The sequence below is a fragment of the Crocodylus porosus genome, unplaced genomic scaffold (genome assembly GCF_001723895.1).
Source record: "Crocodylus porosus isolate Cpor-Errol unplaced genomic scaffold, CroPor_comp1, whole genome shotgun sequence".
Classification (NCBI taxonomy): Eukaryota; Metazoa; Chordata; order Crocodylia; family Crocodylidae; genus Crocodylus; species Crocodylus porosus.
The window spans coordinates 17,388,788-17,399,521 of NW_017728907.1; the positions used below are offsets into that span (position 1 = coordinate 17,388,788).

The following is a 10,734-nucleotide window of genomic DNA, read 5'->3' on the forward strand; positions in this document are numbered from 1 at the left end:
TTCTCTTTTCATAGTCATAAAGAAAACAAGGTGTCCAGACAACTGCTGCATGACTCAGCGGAAGGTATTTTCATGCGTGTAACTCTACAAGAAGTAAAAATGCAGGATATATCAATTAGTTTGCCATAGTCTCAGAGGGGCTTTAGAAGGGCAGAGTTAAGGTTGCTTGGGTTCCATATTTGGGTAGTTGCTTATTCTTTTTACCAGCAAAGTAAAATCTTAATGTGAGATTTCCAGCTTTTTAACATTTGGGAGTTAACTGCAGCATTTCTTCAGCCTTTGTTGGCTATAACAAGTGACATTATTTCAGTTCTTAACTCCAGAATGAGAGGCACTTGACTGGGATTTCTTATCTAGCTTGGCCTTTATGCTTTCATGCAGAACATCTAATTTAGAGATGTTTTATATATAAATATGTGCAATACATTATAATGCCAAACTAAGGAGAGGAGGACTTTATACATTTTGCATGAAAGCTCTCATACATTAAGCCATGTAACAGGTGAAGAAGGGTAGAGCAGGTAGAATAACTGTGATACTGTCCTCTAGTGGATACTTATTTACCAGATATACCTGGTTGTAGTGAATTTATCCCCCATATAATCAGCAGAGACCTCTCATAAAAAAACACGTATTAGGATGGGGGGAGGGCAGGGGGTTATTACAGAAGACTTGCTACTGTAGGAGGAGACCTGGGTTCCAATCCTGTCCCCACTCACAAACGGTGATTGTTATGAGCCCAAACTAATCCACAAAGGGCAAACAATCATCATTTCCTCCCTGGATGGACTACTGCCACAGCAGTGACATGTTGGAAAGATTGCTGCTGGAACTGAACGCAGTGGGCTGCAAGCTTGCATACATAGCTTATTAATACAGTACATCTTAATTGCAACTTTGAACATCACTTGCTATTCTGGCCCTGCACCACCAGCTGTACCAATGTACCTCTGCCCTGATCTGAAGAAGCCTTTCTATGCTAGCTTTGATTCTGCCCACACATCTTGAGCCTGGCATGCAGTCCTCCCCATGTGTGCAACTGCAACGTCTACCAAGTGCGGCTTTGTGTTGCCAAATTCAGGATTAGTGAATTTCTTCAACTGTTGATTTAAAGCCATGCATTCCTCTAAGCTGCTTAGGACACTGGTGCCTCAGGGGAGCACCCAGCTTTGAGCTGGAATGACCCAACCTGGGTCAGACTGGCAGGCAGGGAGGAACTAGGATGCAGATGCTACTGTCCCCATAGCCCAAAGCCAGAGCACCACACACACAGGCTGGGTCCAGCCCATGTGCCACAGGTTGTCAGCCCCTGTTCTAAACCACCAGACCACCGTCTAGGCTTTGCCCAGGGCACCCTCCAGCCTTCCTCTCAAAGCTGGTCCACTGGGCTTCCAGGAAGGGAAGATACCAGAGTCTCAGAAGAAGTACACAGATTAAAAGGTAGAAGTGGCTCAGAGAGCTAAATACTGCCCTGGGAGGGAGGAGGCCCTGGCCTGAAGCACCATCCCCAAAGGAGCAAAGCCAGCCCACACTTTTCCTGTTTTATCTAATTAATATTAAAATGCAAAGTGCAGAAAAGCTATTGGGGCCTTGGGTGCACCTTTGTGGCCCTAGTCTAGCCTCCTGTGTATGCTTAGTAGACAAGCACAGGATAGCATAGCTACACAGGCACAGATAGACTCCAAACTGCATACGAAGACCAGACACTGTCATCATGCAGCTACGTATGTCCACAAATTTCATTTTGCCTTTACTGCCTCAGTGGCACTTATGGAAGCAAAAAAGGGGCTGTATTTATAAGTCAGCCCTGACATCAGTCAGGGCTGTTATATACAGGCCTTCAAATGAATAAAATCAATTTAAATTTCTTCAAAAATGTCAGGGATTTGATAATGAAGCATTTCCATTTCAGGAAAAAAAAGATTCTCCCTCATAAACGTATCTTCCCCCTCCTCTGAAAAGTATGTGGCCAAGGAAGGAAAATAGAGGAAGTATCTCCTTTCCTGCAAATGAAAACCTATACTTTCTTTTGGTTTTACTTAAACCAAAACCAAACCAACCACCTTCTACATTTGAGCAAAATTTTCATTTTGTTTCATCAAAACATAGAAATTCTCAAAGCAAATGCAGAAAATTTTCTATAAGTTTTCTTTCCTTGAAGAATAATTTGAACAGTCTTACTGAATGATGTGAAAAAGGCTGGAGACATGGACGTCTTCTAAGCAATAAAAGCATTTCCATCAGCTTCAGCGGGCTTTGAATTGGATGTGATGAGAGATTATGAATCCCTATGCCTAATATTGACAAGAGACATTCATAGTAGACAAGAGACATTTGAAAGAAATGTATTTGATATTATTTTTCCCCATACGAGAGAGAAACGGTTCAAATCTGGACAAGAGGAACATTTCATTGTTTTAAATGTCCCATTTCAGGCATGTCTGTCAAGCTACCAGACTTGACATTAAAGGCACACTCCAGATAAAAATTAAATAGTACAAAATAATTCCTTTCCTGTGCTGCTAATAACAACCTGCATGATTAAAAGCAGAATGGAGTTTTTAAAACTCATTTACTCTTCACCCTTTGATGCTCACTCAGCTTTGACAGTGAAATGAGCTTATTGTATTTCAAGGCCAGGAGCTCATCATTGTAGTACCCAAGCATAACATAAAAAGTTAACACTTTACTATTCTCTTCACCCCCATCTTAGAGACATGGGGAAATTGAGATGGGGAGACACCTCTTGCTCAAGGAAGCTAAGGCAGAACGCCCAGGCCCCCTGACACCCGGCACAGTACTCTAACTACAGAAACATCCTCCCTGTATCCTGAAGAGATCAGACTCACTTGTTCAATCTGAATTTCCCGTGTTGGTGGCAATGTGGCCCAGATTCTCTTGCACTGATACAGCAGAATTTTGTCACATATTTAAGTTCATACACTCTTGGGGGCTGGTAAATAGTCCCAGCACCGCTCTCCTTCATTCTGCTTTCACTAAATTTGTTAAAATTTTTCTAGTCACCCTCTGATTACCACCTCACTTCTTGGCTCTCCCAGAGTATGTCTACACTGCTTCCAGAGAACTCCTGAAATGCATGCTCTTCCTACCCACTACATGTGCCAAACCCAGAAAGGAGGTGGTGAAGCTGCCCTGATAGGACCCTACTCCCAAGCATGTTGGACACAGATTTCAAGGCTGGCAGCCAGGAGCACCTCAGGGGCTCCATAACCTCATATCCAGATTGGGTTTAAAGGTGGGATGGAGGGTGTGCCCTTTGGTAACACTCCCAGAAGCTCTGTGAAGCAGCATGGGGATGCCTGATGACTCCTTGCATGACCGTTTCTGAGAGATTTGGAACAACATTCCCACTGCCTGTCTGGCATGTGTAGGTGAAAGGATTTTGGGGCCAGGGAGGGCCCATCTGCACTATCAAAAGGCACATTCCAATAAGCTCCCAGTCATAGGTGAATTTATTGGTGTCTGCCCAATGCTGTTGTAAAATAAGCATCTTGCATCCAGGTTGGGATCACAGGTGACTCATAGGGGGTGCATGTGCTCCTCCCGATGGGGCTGGTGCCCCCCGATGGCTGACACTGATGCGGTCAGTAGGGCTGGTGCCCCCCCGACAGGGCCGCTGCCATCCACAGCTTCTGCGGGTGTCCCCTCCCTAGATTTAGGAGGCACCAGTCATTCATGGCTGGGATGCAGTGCGCTCGTGGATCAGGCATGCCGTGCTCCATTGCTGTACTCCCTGGCAGTTCCTTGACAGCACAGACATGCCCATGCAGTCTCCTATTCCATGCTCACATAACATCAAGCACAACAGACCCCTGATATGGTTTGGGACTCCAAGTGCTACTGAAATCATTACCTGATGAGCTTTGCTACAAAAGTTCCTCTGCTCAGCTGAGAGTCTAGAATGACGTTCCTCCCATCATCCTTGAGGGAGAAACATACTACTCCCACACAGTCTTTCCCCACAGCCATCCATACAGAACTATCAGTGCCAAGGGAATATAACCTGCTACTGTTACCACCTCCCACCACTCTCTTCCCATGCCTCCGCTTGCAATTTCCTTCTCCCCCTATCCCTTTTTGCAATTCAAGAATGGTATTGCTGGCCCAAACCCCAGGATTTATTTTTAACCTCAATCACGAGCTGCCTGCCTGCTATTAGAGCCATAAGTGATTTTAGATGTATAGACATGGTGCTGGTTTACCTGCTCAGCGACTGCAGCACAGCTGAGACTCACACTGGGTGCTCTTCCAGCACCTGTCCATACGATAAGTGGAACCTCTTCCTTTCCTCTGCTCCCAGTTTCATTCCATCTGTCATGTCACCCCTCCCTCTGCACCCAGTGTTGTGATCTTCATTTTCTTGACACAGTATGAGAGTTCTCCTTCCAGTTTTGTGTCTAGAGTAATTCAAAGATAATTTCTGCTTTGATCCTGGGCCCTCTACCCTGTGCACCACAGAATCAGAATAGGGTTCACGGGGCAATTGCTTGCAGTTTTATATTGTTTTTTTTGGACTGTGAGAGAGCATAAACAAGAGTTACAATATCATCTAGAGTCACACGCTGGGCAAACTCTGCTAAAGCAAAGCTGCCCTGACCTCCAAACCCCCTGCTGTACCACTACTGGGTCCCACTGGAGCTATGTCAATGTAGCTTACTATTTCTTCAATCCTGCCTCAACATCTGTGTCCCCATGTGTACTACAGACATAAGCTTATTTTTGCAGACCTTTTCCCTCCAGCTCTGCCAATGTGCCTCTGTCTTGTTCTAAACCAAAACTCTTCTGACACATCAGTCTTGGCCTGCAACACCCTTCTCTATTACAGGCTTCACTCTCCTGCCCAAATAGAAATGGGATGACATGGTCTCAAAGCAGAATTCCCCTAGACAAATCCATGAGATGTCAGAGGCAGTTTAGAAGCAGTTCCTGGTTTCATGCACTCTAGGGATTATGCTCTTCACTTCGCATGAAGTAGTTCTGTGGCTTGCACATGTCTCAGTTTCTCCATCAAGAGCATCTGCAACTCAGAGGGACTCAGAGATGCCCACCTACTTCAAAAAAATCAGGCACAAATTGATTTGGCAAAATTTACACAGCAAATAAACAGCAAAAGCCTAGATCTCCTGATGGACAGACCCAGGCCTTAATCACCAGGCCTTTAATGAGCAGAGTCACAAAAAATGGGTGAGACCTCAGCAGAAAGCTTTTCAAGCTGCCCAACTCCTTCCCCCCAGACAGTGGAGACAGAGATGAAATGCAGCTTGGATCTAGCCAGAATTGTTCAACTACACAGACTTGTCCAAAGCCATTTGCTTTTGTCTGTGAGAAGCAAGATAAATCCCCATGGTGGGGAATGGAAGAAGCTTAATACCAAGGTGCACTGGAGTGAAGAGTTAGGAGTGGAAGCAATTGCCTTTCTAAGGATGAGATCCTCAGTTGGTACAACTCTGTATAGCTTTACTGAAATCAGTGGTGTGCCACCAAGCTACACTTGGCTAACAAACATTCCCCTCTACTTCAAGAAGCACGTACAGGCCAATTCTGCTCTGGAGCTCAAAGTTGCAAACCAGGGCATCAGGTGAGATACAAACACCAGCTCCCTCCTCTCTTGGTTTCCTGTGACATTAGTATTTTATACCTCTATTGTTGTTGCTTGACCATTAAATACCCCCATTTGGATTGCTGACATACAAATCAACAGGGAAGTGCTCTTGCTGAGTGGATTCACTGGCATTAGAGAGCCTCCAAGCTGCACATTCTTTCAAGATGAAAATGAGTTGAATAAACAGAACAGACAATTTTCTTAAATAGAGCCACGGCAGCCTCCACACTTAAGCTGCATAGAATGAGCATTCAGAAGCTCCTCCTTCCCCCTCCCTTCCTCCTGCTTTGTGCTCATTAAGCACGATTTCTTCTTTAACCTTCTCTCCTGCGCACTGTAGCATTTAAGCTCTTGGAGAGAAGTCAGGGAAGCACGAACTACTGGTAAATCTGTTATTTAGCAAAGAAATTCAAATGATACTGCAGACTCAGCTGGGTTGATAGTTCCCTGCATCTCCTCCTCCTGTCCCAAACCACTGAAACCCTTACTAACTCTTGAGTACCTTTCCTGTCATTTGGCTCTCCTCATGGCTGCAATGTACCCCCCCCATTCATACACAGCCTCTTTCATCTGAGCTCCTGTATCCAACACGTTCTTAAAACCTAATCCAAAACCAATGGAATGGACACCTACTGACTTCTCAACAGGCTTTGAGCTCTTAAACCTTTGGCTTGGTCTGCACTACAGTTTGCCAACATAGCTATGGGCCCAAAAAAGATCATACACATCCTAGCCAAAGTAGCCATACTGGTGAAACTCCCAGTCTCCACACAGCTATGTTGACAGAAGAAGGCTCTTCCTGGGTCAGCAGCTGTCATTTGGGGAGGTGGTGTAATTATACTAGCAGAAAAAACCCTTTGGTCTACAAGCTTTGCATCTCTAGGAGAAGGCTCTGCTGACAAGCCCTTTATCTCTTTTGAGAAACCAAACTGTTTCTCTCTCCATTGGGTCAACTAGGAAGAATCCCATTTGACCATTCCAAGAACCGTTTGACCCCAGTACTCTTTCCTGCTATGGCAGGGGGTCGGACTAGATGATCTGCTCAGATTCCTTCCGACCCTAGAAACTATGAAACCTGTTCAAGGCTGTTTAAGGCAAAGCTATTATACAGGAAAAAGAAAAAGGAAAGAAATATATATATTTTTTTCTTTTCTTTTTCTTGTGTAATAGCTGTGTGCGTGTATGTAATTTTTTTAACAGCCCCCCACCCCATGGAAAACATTGCTAGCACCGGCACAAGCTTATGCTCAGAGTAACGCAGAATTATCTACAGCACAGCAGAAAAAGTCTTGTCCCATCTATCTAGCAAGCAACTTGAATGGCTGCAATCATTGTAGCAGCTGAAGGCTGCCTAAGTGTTTAAACAGAAATAATAATTTATTTCCCTTTCTTCTTTCACAGGCTGTAGGAGAAACAGTTTGATTAGGATTTGTGTGTGTGCACAAGAGAGGGAGGGTGACCTAGTTGAAGGAAAGCCAAGGTAAAGACACAAGTGTAGCATTTGGTTTTGGACACAGCAAGGCCTTCAACCTTGCTGGATTGAATTCCACTTCTGTTGAAATTTTGCTCCTTTACAAAGCTCTCCCTGCTGGTTGTCACTGTGCTGTATGGTGGAAGGCCACAGCAGCGCAGCAAGCCCCCTCTCAGGTAACCAGTTTTAAACCATGAATGTATCAGTGCAGAGACTCAGAACTAGATTCTGTGCTCCATACTGAACCAATACAGAGGAGAGTGATGCAGTCAGGCTGAGTTGCATTACTATAAAAATAGATTGCTGCACATTGGACCAGGTCATGGCTTCATTCTTAGGTCTTGAGGGGAGGGGGGTTTGAAGTCCAAATTAATTTGCGAATTAATTTCCTATAACCAATCTGAATCTTATAAACCGCTGAATCTCAAATCCTAAAATCTGTACACATATTCTGTAGTATCAATTTTTATTTTTTAACTCAGAAGGCATCTAAGCAGATGCCCCATAACTCCTGCTCAAATGCACTACAATGAGAACTGCCAGATCCTGTGAATGTGCAGGACAGGCCACATGTGCACCTGATAGTATGCTGCAGTACTTTCCCACAATCAGCTGGAGTATGCACAAGATCTTTTAATATCACTGAATACAGTCAACAGGTTTGAGCCCAGCTTTCGTTAACATGTTCGTTGTCTGGTCCCTCCATGGCAAGAGAAAACAAAGTGCATTTGGAGACAAAGAATTGGGCCAAATTTGTCCCCAAGAATCTCACTGAAGGCAATACACCAACTCTTGGGGTGAACTTGCCATGGTGAGTAGACACATAATGAAAAGAACTCAAACATGCTGCCTATAAAGGGAATAAAAATCATGAAGATCACCCAGCCTAAATGTCACATTTGTGATGGTCTGGAGACAGGGTGTTGGAGTTGTCTCCTTACATTGGGAGAAAAATCACAAGGAGCTCCAGATCCATTTAACTGATCCAGGTGGGGTAGAAATACCAGAGCCTCAGTGAACAGTGGCTTTAGTCAGTAACAAAGGTCAAAGCCAGGCAAGACAGGGTTGTGTTATGACAGGATCACTGAGCCTTTGAAGAGAGTCTGACGCTGTGTTCCTGTAATGGCATGGATGCATTCTATGATCTTTAGAAAGCCAAGGATAATTACATTCCTGCCCCCCCCCTTTTTTTTTTAAAGTCAAGCATCAGCTCCTTCCACAAGCCCAGATATTTTCATGGCCATCTTGAGGCAGGCAAGCCTGACTGTCAGGGGAGTTGGAACACCTACTGAAGTCAATGGGAGTTGGGCTTTGCTTTAATTATCAGTCATGCACCATATGCTCTAGAACACAGCTGAGAGGAATTTGTGCTTATTATACCTTGACAAGAAGGCCTGCTCCACAAATGTACCACCAGAGAAAGAGCAACAATGTTGAAGAAACTCACTTAGCCTTACCTGCCTTCCAGATAAATACAGGACAGGCTGCATTCGCCAAGGACTTAAATTAAGCTGATAAAATACAGGAAGGAAGGAAGGAAGGAAGGAAAGCAAACTCACACTTTCCATTTTAATATCTACAGCTTCTCAGCACTGGAAAATGTTAAGATAATAACTGCTATGCATTTAAAAATACATGTCAACACCTAGATGAAAACTGTGAAGTCCTTTGTTAAGACAGTTCTGCTCCCTTCTCCTCTCTATCCCCTGGCCATAGGTCCTTGGATCTCCAGGAGCACAACTCCACCCATCTACAACAGGAAGTCCCTGTATGGCTATATTGCGTTAGGTAACATTGCAATGAAACATGGGAACTGTGAGGGCTAGAAACTTCTTTCTGCTTCAGGGTTTTTAACTCACTATTCTTGAGGATGTTGAAGCTAAGAATGAAGCCTAGGAATACACCAAAAAACCTCTGAGACTTGTTGCAGAAATTGCAAGAGTTGGCCACAAAGCTACCTCCTGTCTGAAGCTCCACTGACCCATTCCTCCTTTACCTTCCCCATCTGCCCCTCCCTCTCACACACTTCCATGACTTCCTCCATGAGTTTTTCCCTGCATGGAGTTCAATGGAAGCTGCAAGGCGGTCAGGTGCCACAATAACAAAAGCCATAGAAGATGATGAACCACAATGCTGACTGTACAGTGGTAACCAGTGTTTGTGCCAATCCCTTCTTTTAGTGGACCAGCTTTTATATCTTCTGGTTGTTATCATTTTATAAACTCATAAACATTTTTATAAGCCTTACCCTAAGGCTTTGACAAGAATTGTCAGAATTTAGCCATAGCAATGAAGCAATCCTTAGAGCACAGCATCCCATTTGCAGAACTCTTGCCTGTAGAGTACTGTTGCAGGGCACCTAGGGGTGCCTGTGCCTTTAAGAGCAGAAGCCGCTTAGCAAAAGAGCCTGGCAGGCCACACAGAGCCCCACAGCTGCGGGTTGCCGGAGTAACAGGCTAACAAAGCAATTGGCTGGCACCTGCAGGTGGTCAGCTAACTGGAAGGAGTCAGAGCCCGGGACACATATAAGCTCAGGGCTGAGGCTGGCCTGAGGTCTTTCTCTTTGGCAACTGCAAGAAGGTGCTCCTGCTCAAAAGAGTGGTCCAGTGCATCTGGCTGCCTGCTTTGCTACCTCCAAATGCAGTTGGAGTCTAGGCCCTCACAAGGGAGCCAGAGATAAAAGGGGCTGGTATTCTAAGGGGGAGGGGGAAGTTGGCCCTCTTAAAGGGGCAGAGTGCTGCCTTTATTATTAATGTTATGTTGTAGCCCAGGGGATTAGGTTTGTGTTATTGTTTGAACCGGTAGTTGCAGGGGGTCAGAGAGCCCAGTGCCAGGGTGGCACAAGTTGCAGGGGGCTGGAGATGGGGCGACTGCCCCAGGCCCCACGGTTTGAGGGGTCTTGCAGAGCTGGGCAGAGCAGTGTGGCGACTCTGCGCTGCCACCAGCTTCACCTCCGGCCACTTGGCATCCCCCACCAACTTCCTTGCTTCTGGGGGCAGGACCCTGCACAGGCTGATTTGCCCTGAGCCCCACTCCCTGCTCAGGTCATCTCTGGCCAGAGAGCCCAGTGCCAGGGGAACGCAAGCTGCAGGGGGCCGGAGAGCCCAGTAATACGAGGAGTTTGTGGGCTAATGCCTCAAAGCTAGGCCCAACACAGTGGGTCTAGGCTAGAAGGCCTCGCTATATCAAAGGGGCGGGGTCCGAGTAGGCCAAGGCCCCAGCAGAGCATAACAGAAATATAACACCTGTGAGGCATGGGGCATGGTAAAGGGGTGGCTGGAGCCATGCAGTTGGCCCATAAGGCCTAAGGTATCTCATGCAGCACCGTACTGAAGAGAGGCCTGGCAACGGGCCTACAGATCAGAGAGCTTGAGTAAGGTTCAGTGAACCAAGACAAAGTGAAGGCTTGTGGGCAGCCTTCCGAGTTATTTTTTCATCAAAGACGTGGCAGCTAAGGTAAGAGGGCACCCTAAGGGCAGAGCTTGCACCGTCACAGAGCCACCAGGGGCATCATGGCCACCCCTGGGGATCTCACTCTGTGACAAGTACCAGCAGCTAGACACCTCCTTCTAGCATGTGATGTAGTTTCATAGTTTCATAGTAGCTAGAGTCGGAAGGGACCTAGGTAGATCATCTAGTC

At 45.8% G+C, this 10,734-nt stretch overlaps 1 long non-coding RNA gene across 1 annotated transcript in view; it reads left to right on the top strand.

The window, feature by feature from the left end:
* The first annotated feature begins 9,810 nt into the window (after positions 1-9,810).
* The window catches only part of LOC109307155, a 15,258-nt gene continuing 14,334 nt past the window's right edge, over positions 9,811-10,734 (top strand). The window contains exon 1 of the long non-coding RNA XR_002100180.1: positions 9,811-9,898. This is a non-coding gene — a long non-coding RNA (uncharacterized LOC109307155). The remainder of the gene's footprint in view (positions 9,899-10,734) is intronic.